This window comes from Cyclopterus lumpus, chromosome 21, assembly GCF_009769545.1.
Source record: "Cyclopterus lumpus isolate fCycLum1 chromosome 21, fCycLum1.pri, whole genome shotgun sequence".
Lineage (NCBI taxonomy): Eukaryota > Metazoa > Chordata > Actinopteri > Perciformes > Cyclopteridae > Cyclopterus > Cyclopterus lumpus.
Genome location: NC_046986.1, coordinates 20,449,170 through 20,464,443, shown reverse-complemented (window position 1 = coordinate 20,464,443; position 15,274 = coordinate 20,449,170). Strand labels below are relative to the sequence as shown.

At 43.6% G+C, this 15,274-nt stretch overlaps 2 protein-coding genes across 2 annotated transcripts in view; one reads left to right on the top strand and one right to left on the bottom strand.

The window, feature by feature from the left end:
* Positions 1-15,274, bottom strand: part of tmem163a (transmembrane protein 163a) — a 55,501-nt gene that overhangs the window by 13,355 nt on the left and 26,872 nt on the right. The window lies entirely within an intron of this gene.
* Positions 9,390-15,274, top strand: part of acmsd (aminocarboxymuconate semialdehyde decarboxylase) — a 41,322-nt gene continuing 35,437 nt past the window's right edge. Inside the window, exon 1 of the mRNA XM_034561493.1 lies at positions 9,390-9,444. The gene's annotated coding sequence lies outside the window, so the exon portion shown is untranslated. The remainder of the gene's footprint in view (positions 9,445-15,274) is intronic.

Here is a 15,274-nt window from a genome sequence, read left to right as displayed (position 1 = left end):
ACCTCGCTGCCTGAGAAGCACTGACCCATAAACTGTCATGGGTTTAGCCTATAGATTTGTGGTTTTTCATCCAGCATAATGCACACCTCAAGAACACATACACCGTCCCAAGTTATGGCCGATCAACACGCTGAGTGTCGGGCTCTTTGGGCTCCTAATGCTAAGTTAGCAGAACATTTATTTACGTGGAGAGAAACTCCATCCTCTCCACGGCTTACACAATGTCCATGTGCTCTAAACTTGTGACTACAGCGTGCTCGGTAGCAGGGGAAATGTGTGTCATCATTTTGCAACTTCAAGGAACCTTTTCTCATGACATGATTGATTTACGAGTGGATCTAGGAAATGTGCTGTGGTGATCAGATATAGTGATTTGTTGCACATTTTAATAACTCTTACAGGAAATTGTTGCATTGTTCAGAAAAGGATCCCGAGCCACGCCAACTCGGAAAAACTTTCCAGCAACATACAGTTATTGGCTGCAATTAGGACTAGTCTGATAAAGCGACTAATTATTTCCTGTAGAAGGGCAAAGAAGATAGAATAAACGAGCTGGAAAAAAAAAAAAGTTTATTGTTTCTCTGGGGAAAAATGAGTCCATGTGAGTCCGAATGTTTTCTCTGAATTTTTCATCGTGTAATAAATCGTTCATCCGACCCTCTGTCTTCAAAAGCGATGCGGTGAGTCAGCCGGAATGTTAATCAACACCTTCATTGAGTAAGCACTTTGCACACACACACACACACACACACACGCACGCACACACTGCTTTGCTCAATGTGTGTTCAGTCCCCAAAAGAACAGATGTCCTCTCTCTGCGTCTGTGTCATCTGTCTAGAAAGTCATTAGGGGAACATTTAAGACCCCTCAGATTCATCACCAGCCTCGTCACCTCGAGCCCTTCCCTACTGTCTGCCCTCGTCTAAACGTGCCGTGACTTAAAAACATCAGTCACATTGTGCATGTGGTCGTTGGTCCAAAAACACTGTGTTCCTCTCTCGATTCCATATCGGCGACTAATTTGAAAATAGTGTTTTGTTTTTTTTCTTCCGCCGGCAGCCATTCATTTTTCCAGTTTCTGCTCTCGGAGCTCATTTCGATGGTTACCGCCTGCCAGCGAATCGATGCCTCTCTCTCTCTCTTGCTCGGGGAGAGCAGACACAATACTCGGCGCAACATCCTTCGGGTTGTTAGTTAATCAGGGAGGCAAACGTGTGTGACCACTGCTAACAAGACCGGGGGAAACCGGAGAAGAAGGCAGAGGAGGAGGTGAAGATGGAGCGGGCAGAGGGAGGAAAGAGAAGAGGACAGACGGAAGAAGAAGAAGTATGAAGGGAAGGAAAGAAATGGGTGTGATGATTAAGGAGGGGCTGGAGGAGTAGATGAGACAGGCTGGAGGAGCAAGAAAGGAATAAAGGAAACAACAGTGTGCCTGTATTGTTGTTATCTATAACAAGAAAACACTATTCCTCACCCTTACAAGGCCGATTACGCCAATTTATGGCAGTCAAACACGAGGCCAGCGTGTCTCCTGGGTCTTTTTCTAGGAATTATTATTCAGCTCTGTTCTATGCTCCCCATAGTTCACTCGGATGTCCTGCCAACACCTGCACATCCAGAGCCGGGCTGGAGACTTGGCAGCGGTAAAACCCTAATTGTCAGTGAGTTATGTAAGAAACCGGGGGCCTCGTGCCAACACTTAACACCTATGCTCGCCCGCCCGCTCGCCGTCTCTCTCCTCGGTCTTCACTCGGCACTGACGCCGAGCAGAAGACGGATGAGGCGGCATCTAATTGGAAATTAATTCCAGGCCAGACTATGAACTGTTTTTTTTACATTTTGTGTTGGAGACAATGTGAATATGTATACTCCATACATTTGGCATTGGTGTTATACTCGCATGCAAAACAAATCAGTTTGAAAGCTCATCATCAACATATTTTCTGTATGGGTGCACTGCCTAAGTTCATTCCAATAATGCCCTACGAGCGGCTCATTTGCCATTTGTTTCCCTCAGTTTCTGCCCCATGCACATCATTGGCACATCAAGTGGTGTTTTTTAAATAAAGAACAGAAATATAAAAGGTGAAATGGTATTTGAGGATACACTCTACAGTCACGCTAGCAGCTCTGTGAGGCTGTAGCCTGCTCGGGAACAGCTGTGTTTTGAGCTGAATGCTAACATCAGTCTTAGTGATGCTAGCTGATTGCTAATTAGCAGAAAACACAAAGTCGATTTTCCGCCCACAGGAAAATTAGGTAGGAAAAGATCTTTGTTTGGTTTGAAACAAGTGCCTTTACTGAAGAAAGGAAGTCATGTAACAAAAACATTAACGTTGACTTCTTGTTTCACACGGGGAACCAACAGCAGTCTCCTGGCTGAAAGACCTCCCCTCACACACATCGCCCCCATCCCCCACACCCTCCTTCCCTCCTGCTCGCCGTCTTTATACTCGTCCATGATTACGTGGATAACATACAAAATAATGTCTTATGATGTCGATGAACTACGGCGAATTACTTGCTTCGAAAAGTGGTGGACCATCTGACATCCGTATTCTTATCACACAGGCTTCAGTTTTGACTTAGAGCCCAATATGGCAGACACAATAGCAAGAGTAGAGGTCATTACGGTCCCCGCTTCAGGTCATTTTAGAGAAAGAGAGGGATCAAGGTGCACATTTTGCATGAACAGTAAACCATGTACACCAAAAAGAAAAAAGAACAACCCAACCACTGCACTGATTAAGTCTCCTAAAGATGGCTACAATGTTTCCATTGTTTAAAGACTACAACCGCTCTAAATTTAATATGGAAGAAACCAAAACTGTCAACTATAAATGTGTTAAATCTCATGGAGGATATCTGCCAGAACCCACACTGATAAACCGAGGTCACGCTTATGTCTTGGCCTGTTTGTCTGCTGACAGATACCGTAGGTCCAGACAGAACATGTCTACACGGTCTGCCTCTCATTCAATCCCCCCGTCAACACCACCCTTGCTGTCGACTGTATATAGAAAAGGAGAGGAAAAAAAAGCCCACATCGAATTAGCAGAATCATTTGCAGCCAAACCGAAATGTAATTGCCACCTCCTCTCTGTTCCTCAAGGGCAAAAGCTCAATTCAGGGATGTGGAATTCAATTACATCACAAGGAGCGAAGGAATAATCTGGGTGGCTGGGATTTGAGCAGGAGACAGAGAGATGAAGGCAGAGGCAGACCCGAGGAGCAGATGGACCGACGGACAGAGAGCGAGACGAGCGGGAGGCAGGAAAACAGACGGAGAGCGAGATGAATAAAGTGAGAGAAAGAAAAGAGGCACTCTCGCGCTGCCAATCGGTGACGCTCTGAGAGACGAGTCATCTGCGTTAGTGCTGAAATTCTCCCAACAGACACATTTAATGAAGTTGAGGAAAACCACCTAATGGTCCCGAGACGAGGGGGGAGGGATTCAAAGTGTTTGAAGAATGGCGGTGTGGTTCAAAAGCGGTTCGTTATTTTTCCTGCGCTACACGGGGGTGATTGTGGAGCGGATGTTTGCACAGTGGAAGGGTGGGAATGGTGATGGTAAGCAGAGGCTAGAGAGAGGAGGAGGAGAGCTGGACAGAGAAGGGAGGATGGGAGGGAGGAGAGAGGCTCAGCGGGAGGGAAATGATGCATCATTAAAGCCGGACGAAACAAGAATTTTATGCAAATACACGTGCCGAGATACGGTTGCAACGGAAGAGAACATCCCACCGGTGCAAATCCGGACGCTGAGGCGTTACAAGACTTGAAAACTTGCGCAGGAGAATTCTCAATTTCTGTCTTTGAGTATTATGAAAAGCGCTATATAAATTAAATGCATTATTAATTTCTCTGTTAAGTCTGGGCGGACATGTGACAAGGTGACCCGATGCAGCTTCCAAAGTTTCGATATTGAATACGAAAACAAAATAACCTGTGTGCAAATAACTGTTTTAGATAAAAGCGTCGGCTAAATAAATGTATTGTAACACACCTGTCTCCTAGAATGTCTTTAACGAACTAATTTGCAAACAGCATATACATAAAAACTTCTTTTTTTTTTTTAATTAGGAAATGTTTGTAATTAACATATCGGGCCAATTACCTATCAGTAAAATGTTCCTGGAGAAGGTATTTCATTGGTATTCTGACAAATGATCTGATCTTATATTATACGAAGACCGTCATCCCTGGAAAATATACACGTATGGGTGGTTTGTGCAAGCTTATCACGACCTCTATACTCTCGTTTATTACTCGGCAATATCAGAGTCTAATATAAATGTATTCCAGAGCAATCTATTTGAAGTGTTAGTTCAGGTGTCGGGATGCAAATTGCTGTGGCAACTCCCTTAATGCTTTGAAAACCTTGAATAAATCAAGTATATAGCAATTAATCTTCCAACTTCGAGTAGATTTCTTGAGTATATGAGTTCTGTGAGTTAAAAAGTTATAAGAGAATTTTAAAGAGGAGTGCATTGGCAAATCAACAACTCCTTCATAGGGTTTTCAAAGTGAATATTTAAAATAGAAATGCGTACTGCGTCGAGTAATATATATATATATATATATATATATATATATATATATATATATATATATATATATATATATATTTATATTTATGGTCTGTTTGATTCTAAATGGACCATAATTTACTAAATGAACATCAGGCTTTATGAAAAGGACTTAAACTAGAGATTCGGATCATAAACTCATGTTTAGAATGGGAATAAATCAAGGGAAGGAGAGTCATTTTCTATAGACTTCTATACAACCAGACTTTTTCAACCGGAGGAGTCGCCCCCTGTTGGTCAGTAGAGAGAATGCCAGTTTTAAAGCACTTCTGCATTGGCTTCGGTCCTTCGCCTGGTCCGACATTGAATAGAGGAAGTGATCAGAGGTTGCTATTGTTACCATCCAGAGTTAGAAATCAGCTGGAATAGCGGTACGCATAAGGACAACTAGATTATTAATAGCCGCTCGAAGAATGTTGCACCGTGAGTGTTTAACAAGCTAAGGACCATCCCCCTGAACGGACACTCTCCACCATTGTTACATATTTGTATTGATTGCTACGTGGATGTGCAATCTCAGTCCAACATCCAATATGTGAATTACCCCATATCTAAACTGGATACCAGTATTGGATGGTATCAGTCTCCTCTCTAGTGACGTGGTTTAAAGAGCGACACATTCCAGGTTGGAGGTCCGGTTGGATGTGTGGGTCAAACAAACCCAGAGCAGCCCTGGCTGCTTGTGTCCGGTGTTGACTGTTTAAAAATAACTCACTTAAGAAGATGCTGAATAAAACACAACAAAGTCAGCCATGATCAGTCCGGCTGTGTGTTTGACAGTTTGTTTACTTTTGTCTTGTCAGCAGCAGCTGAGCTGGTTGCAGGTTCAAATAGCCTTGATCATTAAGTCATTACTGTTTATTCTGCTGTAATATTATATCCACACACGTTTCTGATTTGTCTGCAATTTATTTATTAGGAATATTTATGTGAATGTCAGATGTTGTACCATATCTGGGGCAGCAAATTATTCATAAGTCATAAATGCAATAGCCAGGATGCAAACCCAACACTCCTGCTTTGAACGCCCACATTGAATACTGTGACTCTGCAGCCCATAAATGGCGTGCTCCCTTATTCCTTCATTCATTCGTTAAAAGAAAAAAAAGCATTGCCTCTGAGATTCACCCAGGTAGTGATTACTTTTACACCACAACGTAATTAGGAGAACACTTTCATCATGTTCAAATGTAATATTTCTCGGAGACATGATTGACGGACAAGTTTAGATGTTGGCGACTGTGGCTCAGTGGTGAGCAGGGTCATCCTTCAATCAGAGGATCGGTGGCTCGATCCCCGGCTCTGCTAGTCCATGTCGATGGAAGACACTTAACCCCAAAATTGCTCCCGTAGCTGTGCCTACGGTGTGTGAACGTTAGTTAGTCCTGATGGGAAGTACAGGTCCATTTACCATTTAAATGTCCCATTACCAAATGCGTGTGTGCGTGCGTGTGTCTTAAACGGCTTGTTGCCTTCCAGTGGGGCAGCGAGTTAAAACAAAGGCCCTCAGGATATTGCTTCCTCATTAATTAGTGGCTCTAAATGGGCATAAACTCCATCTGATGACCACACACACATACATACAGAGAGAGAGAAACACAGACAAACAAGCTGGCAAAGCCAACAACCACACACAATATAAAACATTTAAAATAAAGAAAATTAAGCAAAAAGCACGTCCAATCACAAAAGGCGCATGTAAACACTGCTTAGGCGTAAACCCACTCTGCCTCCTCAGCAGACACGTCCGACATGGCCGCGGCCGTTTGCTGCGAAACATTGCCTTTTTAATAATTCAAGAGCTCCCGCTCAGCTCTGCACCGCGCCTCGCACTCTGCCTGAGTTCACCCTGCGGAAACCCCTACTGGGATGCTTCCTCTCTCTTCTCTCTCTCTCTCTCTCTCCATTCCTCCCCCTCCTGCTTCTTTCCTCCTTTTTAACCTTTCTTTTTTTTTGTTACTGTCCTTCCGTCACCTGCGGATGGGCCACTTGCTCTCTTCTGTCCCTGTGTGTCTCCAAAAAGAAATCCTTTTCCCCTTTCTGTACGTCTCTTTGTCGTCTCCCGTCACATTTCGCCGTTAATCATCCTCCCTCTCTTTGCTCTTTCCCTCCCCTCCCTCCCTATCTATTTTCATCCCTTTCATTTTGCTCCTCAATCTGTCTCCTCCGTTTCCTACCCTCTCTCCTCTCCTCTTAACACCCCTATATTCATAACCCCTCTCTCTCTGTGGTACCCCTCCCCTTGCAGTAGCCAGGCAGAATTGATTTATAGCACGGGCAGTCGATGGGGAGGTGCCATCTGCGACCCGCTTGGCACCGTGGACTCGCCGGAGCTGGTGTGGACTTTAAGCTGGGACAAGCTCACTCCGGTGAGCTAACTTTTCCTGGACACCTGCAGCTTGTTTGAAGAGCCTCAGTCTGGAAACTTTTTAACGGCTCAAGAAGGATGCATTTGAGGATTTTTCCAAAAACTGATCCGGCACAAGGAGTTCTCTATGTCCTTCTGAAGAGAGAAAGGGGGTCACGTGTTTGGTGATAATAAGTGACCAGACCTCCAGCGTCAGGCCTGGTGGTATGGTTCAGCAAAGCCCAGCAGAGTCATGAAAGGGTGATGCTGAAGACACCTCCGCCGTTAATGTCCTCCCATTTAGAACGTGTAGCAGTGAGCAAATAGGACATCTTGCGGCAAACCAACGTGACAGTATTGTGAGGGAATTCATTAGGAGCGCAGAGAATATCCTCTCAAGGTCTACGCTGCTGCTGCTGCTGCTGCTGCTGTTGTTGTTGTTGTTGTTGTGCTCGGCGACATCACTGCGACAGCCAGAGCTGTAGTTAGTGAGCTGAGGGCAGGTGTTAGCTTCCCTCCGAAGCCGACGAATGGATCGCGTAATTAAGCGGATGATTTGATCGTGGTGCATACTGAGACCGACTTCCGTACAGGATAAAGAAAGGCCACATGACACAGCCAGTGGTTCCACGCATCACAAGTTGTATCGGTCCCACTTGATTTAATGTATACATTTGCCTTATTTAAAAGCAGCTTTTTCAAAGAGGGTAACATTCCATCTAAATCCAGTTCTCCTGTCTTAGCTGCTCTGCTTGTTAAGAGTCAAGTACGACTCTAGAATATAACATAAAACCACGTCTAATTGAATCCCTGTGGATTTTAAGTGGTATTACAAGACAGGACGGGGTCGGGGCTGGCCGGATCTTACACATTGCTTTCCAATTCTTGAAAGGTATTCTCTACCCATTCTGAATCAGATACAATCTCACACCAAAAGGCAACTCGTTAGTGCTCAAACCTTTGCCAACACAAAACTATTTCCAACTGGCAAAATTGCACCTTTCAGAATGTATTTTTCCTTTTTCTGAATGGTTTGCAGGGTTCTGTTGCCAGCTTAGCTTTTCTTTGCTAAAGCTGGACCGCCTGAGCGCAGACAAAAGAGTCGACTACAAAACGCAATATTAGTAATGTGGTGAGGACCGTGGGATGGGGTTGAAGGCTCCACAACAACTGGCATTTGAGACACCAGTGCAAAATAGAATAGCAATAAGAGTAACATAAATATGGTATGACAATCCTTCTGATTGACTAGCAACAGCTGATTTCTGTTCACCCTTTTCTCCCTTGCTATTTTAATTGCTTCACCGAAACTATAAAAACTTATTTTCAACATTCATAGTTACATAACTCCATTGTCAGCCCTGCCTCTGCCCCATTTAATAACAAAAAGCAAACAAACAAACAAACACATGTATTTTGAGTGCTTCCTCTGGGTCCGTCAGAGCTCCGGCTGGCGGGACCATGAAATGATCTCCCTGCTGTTTACTGTTTACCTCACTAATTTATTAGCTTTGATACGTCTCAAGACTTCCAGCGCTCCGTGGCAGGATAACAGTGAGCAATAAATAACATTAATCATGCAGCTTCATTATCCCAAAACCAGACGGAGAGACTGCTGCTTCACTGCTCTGACCTGATTGGCTGCTGGGGCTCAGACTCGGACACACGACTCTGTTTTAGCCCTGCAGGGAAGAGATCTATGAGCCACTTGAGCCACCGCACTACCTCTCTCTCTCTCTCTCTGTCTTTCTTTATCGTCAATGATCCTATATGCACTTCAGCAGCCTCTCTTTGTATCACTATCTGTCAATGTCCCACGACACCCGCATTCTTCTTCTTCTATGCTGCAGAAACTGCATAAATATGTCTTTGTTAAAATGAAAAGGCTGACTAGTTCCGAGCTCAGGGGGAAAAAAGCTGTGTAACATTCCCCCAAAATATCTTTCCTGTCTGTAATACCAAGTCAGATTGCTTATCCGGTATCCACATTTGTATTTCTTGCCATGTAAGATGATGCTTGCTGCCTGTGGTCTCTTTAGTCAAGCTGCTCTAATTATATAAGCAAGTTCTATTCTCACTTTCAACTCAGCAAAATGCTCATATGGGCTGTGCAATTTGCCTATTTTGTTCTTTTGTATAAGAAAAAAAACAACTGAAAACATTGTTTGACCACACCTATAACGACCTCTAGAGCGACCTCTATTCTATATCAGGTTCAATTGACTTCTCGTTCCCTGCTGTTATCTTGAGCTGGTTCGTAAAATAAAGGGGTGAATTTACATACTGACTCATAAACAAGCACGGATTCAATCTGGCCTTCAGGTCATCGCCTTGACAGTTAGTCCACACTCACAAAAACTCTGAAAGACGTCAGTTTTTGCATTACGCCAGAGGAAATTTGGCAATAAATACAAAGACCAGAGGAAAGCCGAGAACCACACAATTCATTCACACGCAGGTTAAGACATTGGGGTTAAAATGAGGTGTCCTCATACCTAAACGACTGAATTGGTATGTAACTTAGTTAAGTTAAGTATATGGCATAAGTTAAGTATGTGGCTTTAGTTATGTGAGTGACGTAAGTTAAGTGAATGGTGTATATGTATGTGGCTTAAGTTAAGTAATGTAGGTATGTGGTGTACGTTAAGTAAGTTAGGTCTGTGGTGTAGTTTAAGTATATGTTGTAAGTTAAATAAGTTAGGTCTGTGGTGTAAATTAAGTAAGTTAGGTATGTGGTGTAGGTTAAGTGTGTGGCTTCAGTTAAATGTGTGGCTTAAGGTAAGTAAGGAAGGTTTTCTATATACATAGTATACCTGCCTTTCATTGCGAGCATGACTGTGAATTGTGTGAGCAGAATAGAAAGACAGGAGAGCGAAGCACACAGCGGTGTGTTTGTGTTCATGAAGGCTTCCGTCCGAACAAAAAGGACCACATCACATTTCCCCCCACAGTTTAATTAAGAGCTCCGTGGAGAGTGCTCTCCATAATCAGACACAGACACAGACGGGGAGAGGTGCCTGAGACACGTGCACAAGTGGGCACACAATACTACACATGCCATTACGCACACACACACACGCATGTGCAATCCTAGCCGCTATCAGTGTGAGGTATGAAGCCTATTTCAGCTGTCAAGCATCGTTTATTGTGAAGGTTTGTGTTAAAAACTACATGAGTTGAAAGATATTTGAACATTTTCAGTTTCCTGTCATCCGCTGGAAGTGTTTCGCCTCTCTGGAGACCTCTCACTCTTTAATGTGGCAACGCAATCACAGGCAACACAACCAGAGAGCAAATAATTATAGATTTAATTCTGTCAAATATACAATGCAATTCTCTACTAAAATGCCAGCGCAAAGAGTGTGTAAATGTTGCACTTACACCCTAACCTAGAAGCATTTTGTTAGAGGGTGAAGTGGAACTCATGCCCCACCTTTACACCGCTTCTTTTTTTTTTTTTTCCTACAGCAATATCATGGGCTGAATACTGATTTGAAAAAGACCAAGACATGCCAGTCCTGTTTATATTCTAGGGGTGAATTCACATCGTCGAATATGACTGGTCAAGTCTTGCCTACCGCCGACTCGTGTTTTTCCCCCATTGTAGCAGCCCACGGACAGAAAAGGAAACAACAGGGAAGTCAAGGGACAGTCAGTGAGACCGAGAATTGTTCATCAATTAAAAGAAACATCTCTGATTAATAAATATATTGTTTGTTTCTTAAAACAGTAGCCTTGTTGTAAACAATAGAGCAACTGCATGGTGATTTATTCCCGCTCCCGAGGGAGATTGATTGAAAAGACATGAGTTGTTCTCACAATTTTATGAACAGTGTTATTAATAGGCTGGTATATAAACCGATACGTCATTATTTATTGGGAGAAACCAAGCAATTCTTCTCTTTTTTTCCATCAATATGACTGTGAGATGGCAGTAGAATCGGGCTCCATCGATGGATTTGTTGAACATTACAGATGCACTATTCAGGGTCACCCCTCAAATATCCATTCAAACTCCTTTGTGTTGAAGGAGAACAATTCAGCAGTTTCTCTCGCATCGTTCCATCCTTTAGTGTCTTCTCTATGGGGAATCGTTCTGCGTGCATTTGTGAGTCTAATTTATTTGTAAATCCTTCAGTGTGCGTTTGTAAATCGAACATATTTGTAAATTGTTGTGTGCGTATTTGTGAATCTTTGTGTTTGTGAGTCTCTCTTTGTGCATTTGCAATTATTGAGCCTGATCTGACCCCATACTTCTCCACCCACCTGTCCCCTCGCTCCTGTCTCATTATGACAACGAGGTGTAGCATTGATAGACCCGAAAATCACACACGCCATCTGCTAGTTGATGACATCAGAGTCACAGTGATCCAATTGAATTTTTCCGTGACTCGAGAACATTGAAAACACCTCTGCGGATTGTTCACAAGATTGTAATAAGTAGTAAAGATTCGGAATGAAATACGTATTGCTTTATTTAACGAGCGTCTCTCACACAGGAGACCTTTGTTCATGTCCCGTGTGAAACAAGACGTCAACGTTGACTTACTTGTCTCGTAACTGCTCCACTTAAGTAAAGCCACTTCCCTTGTTTTTTTTTAACACAAACCACAATCCGTCACACGTAATATCCTATTGATAGATGTTATTATTTACATCACAATAGTATCTTCAAGCTGAAGGCCAGTAAACCATCACTGACAGGAAGGTTTCAGCAGATTTGTCATGGCTACGTCTCCGGATCTTGAAAGATAGCACTTATTATGTCAGTGGATGATGTAAGGAGGCACACAGTGTGTCTCGCTGCCACTCCACATCCGATAACTACATTTCATGGCTCGTGCTCATGTGTTTTTTTTTTTTGGTCATACATCCTTAAAAAAAAAGAGGCGGGTTAGCAGTTTCTGGATGCACACTGTTACGAGCAGTCCTGTCATGGCAACGGGCCTCCTGCTTCACCACCATTCACCGTGGTAACACGAGCACAGAAGGCGCTGACGGGCTTGAAAACACGGTGCGATGTATTGGACTCAGCAGTGTTTGTTTGGTGGATGAGGAAATTCACCGAAGCACTTATAACTGTAACTGTGGTTGAATCACGAAGAAGTGGCTCAATATAGCTGGACTGGCCTCGCAGGGAGGAAGGGGCGTGTCGCGTCATGAATGCAACGCTCCCGTCTCGACGCAGAAGAACAGTCCTGTTTGAAGAAAGCGAGTTCACCCGCATCCAGGCCGAGCAGCTGCGGCCCAGTTTCACTCACTCGAACATCTCCAGCGCTTCTTTCATCTGGCTTAAAAGATGAATGAGGTGCGAGTCATGACTGGCAACTATCTCCATCTATTCTGATTCCGGGCTGTCACTTTCTTTTACCGGCATCTCCGCTTAATGGGAGCGTTAACAGCAAGAGACAGGCAACAGATCACGTTGGTCTGCATGATCCATCTAATCCATATCCATCCACATATGGATGGATATGGATTAAGCAGTAGGCTTTTAGAACAATTTGACTTAAGTCACCATCTTGTGGGTTGGATTCTTGACTTTTTAACCAATAGGACACAAAGACTGAGGGTCAATGGTAATTCTGTCTGAACAAGTTTGCACCTCCACTGGCTCCCCACAAGGATGTGTGCTTTCGCCCCTATTATTCATTCCTCTCTACACAAATATGTGTCAGAGCAGGTATGAAAATAGGACCATTTTAAAGTATGCAGAGGATTCTATTATTGTTAGTTAGATGTTAGATGAGACCAGCCGCAGTCCGGTCATCCACGACTTTGTCAAGTGGTGTGAGGAGTCCCATCTTCAATTAAACATGATAATTGATTCCTAGCCAGCAAGACTATTGCTTGCTCTAAGATGCTACCTAACTCCAAAAAGGTCAGTCATTCGGAGAGAGTTTATAACCAGAACTGATGAGTATTATTCTTTTTAAGATACGTTTTCTGGCCATTTGCCTTTTTAAGCTTGATAGGACAGAGAGAGAAAAAGAGGAGAAAGAAGGACAACATGCTACATCGGTCAGATTCGAATCTGGGCCGCTGCGATCCGGGTTCAGGCTCGAACCGGACTGGGCTGGCCCATCAGCCGCCATTGGCTGACTGTCATGTGGTCAGCCTGAGCTCTCTAAGATATGGGAGCTGGTACAATAGCTCTTTACCTTACACTTTTTTTGCTGGCATCTACTGTGCATTTTTCCTTCTTCTAAATGTTCTCACAAATCCAAGCATATGTTTCTATTGCTGTAAACAATATGCTGGTGAGATGGTTAATAGTGCCAGCTTGCATTCTTTTTCCCCCTCTTCCTTTTGTCTTGGCACCACAATGATACTAATTTAAATTGATGGAGGTCTTTATTGCTGACTTCATCGTCCTATTGTTTATCTAAATCATGTTTACTGTATTATTGCATTTTCTATTTGTAATAATTTTTGTGTGACATGTGTGAGATAGTTAGAGCAACATCTTTGGATACAGGCCTGAACAACCTCAGTCATCAGAGAAATTATTTACAGAACAAAAGAAAGAAAGCAAAAGCAGCAATGAGGGTTCAGCCTTCGTTCCCCCAAAAATATTTACATGATTATTTTCCTTCACCCACTGAAAACACATTGCTATTAATAAAAACCAATAGCACTTTGTTCCGGTTGGTTGAGGGCAGTCGCATCTTCTGTCTAACTATTGTTGTTAATTGAATTAAAAACCAACCCATCATCATGTGTGCAACAAGGCCTGTCACGCTCATATTACCTGTCAGTAGCTTTCACACAAAAAAGAAGAAGAAAAAAAAGGTGAGTGACTATCAAGGGGCAAAAAAACACTTCCAATGTGCTGTTTTTATGCTCTGATCCTGAAAATTGTAAATGCCTGTGGAATCATATAGCGTGTGCCTGCGCTCAGGGAGAGGCTGCTGCTGTGAGTACAGGGTGTGCAGCTGTGGAGCCCAGTGCCAGATGTGGACAGCTGACAGCTTGAATTTCAACTGGGATTGTTTTACGGTTTTGTTTCCATGCATAAGGTGAGCTAAGACCTTAACACAAGGACAATATTTACTGCTATTGGTCACTTCACAACCAGAAAAGGGCAACGTAAAAAGATGTGCACGGCGCGTAGATGCACCGCTCTCCATGGACACGACGGGACAATCCTTGAAGCCGTGTTACGGGGTGTGTTTTCTTTTACTGATTGAGGTCAAATGGTTGATGTTCCCTGCTTCCAATTAATAGCTTACCGGCATCTGCCAACCTGTTCGTAACATGTCTCTGACCTTCACAGACACACACACACACACAATCATCATAATCATCTAAATTGTCTCAGGGGCCTCACTCTGTGAGTGAGGTGGTGAAAATTGAGTGCAAATTAGTCCTCGGTCTCAAGTGTGTGTGTGTGTGTGCGTGTTGTCCTGATATGGTCGTGAATGTGGCCTGCTGCTCGGGGGATACGGACGGATCGGGACAGAACACTCCGCTGCTTATACGTAAGGACTAATTGTTTATTTACACACTTGTATTCCCCGTTGTCTTCGTGCTACCTACTCGGTCTGACTGCCTCCGTTTCATCCGCCCGACCTGACAGAATCGTAACGAGACGATGCTTCGACTGGGTTTGAGCGCAGGGGGAGGGTTTGTTTGTTTTCATGCCAGCCGAGCATGAGTGGATGCTCACAAGAGGTTGCTGTGATTCAGTGTCGGAGAAAACAAATGATCCCAAAATCTGACAAAAGGATCTTGTGTAAACTCTAGGATGAACGGGGCATTTAGAAGGTGGCGTGTGCGAGCAGCTATTCTAAGATAAATTACATGTCCATCTGTCTTTCTCACCATTCTGATCTCCTCACTCTCTTTCTTGCTTTCACTTCCTCACCTCCTAGCCTTCCCACTTCCTATTCCAGGTTCCATCAGCCCTATAACACAGGGCTCAATACAAAACAAGTAATGCATTAAGGGGAAAATTAGGCTTTCGCATCCCCTTTTCTCTGAGGCCACCCTTACCACCAAGCAATCTCTTCACAAGTAACACATTGCAGTATGAAGAAGCCCAGGCCTCTCTGAAATGGATCCATTGCAAGCAACGGTTTACCATTGATCACCTTGGAACTAGCTGTTTGCTGCTCTGGGAGTTTCACTGCTCTGGTCTTTCTGTGTAAGACTAGAGCAGAGTATGGAAAACAAGGCACGTCGTAGCGGAAAAAAAGCAGAATATGGATTTAACGGAGAGTTGATATACTCGTGGTTGGCCTTGACCGATCCTCTTACAATGTGTTCTGGTATGCATTCTACTGATTTAAACATCAGGATCAGTATACTTTTCGTGGATAGGTCACGAAAATCTGCAGGA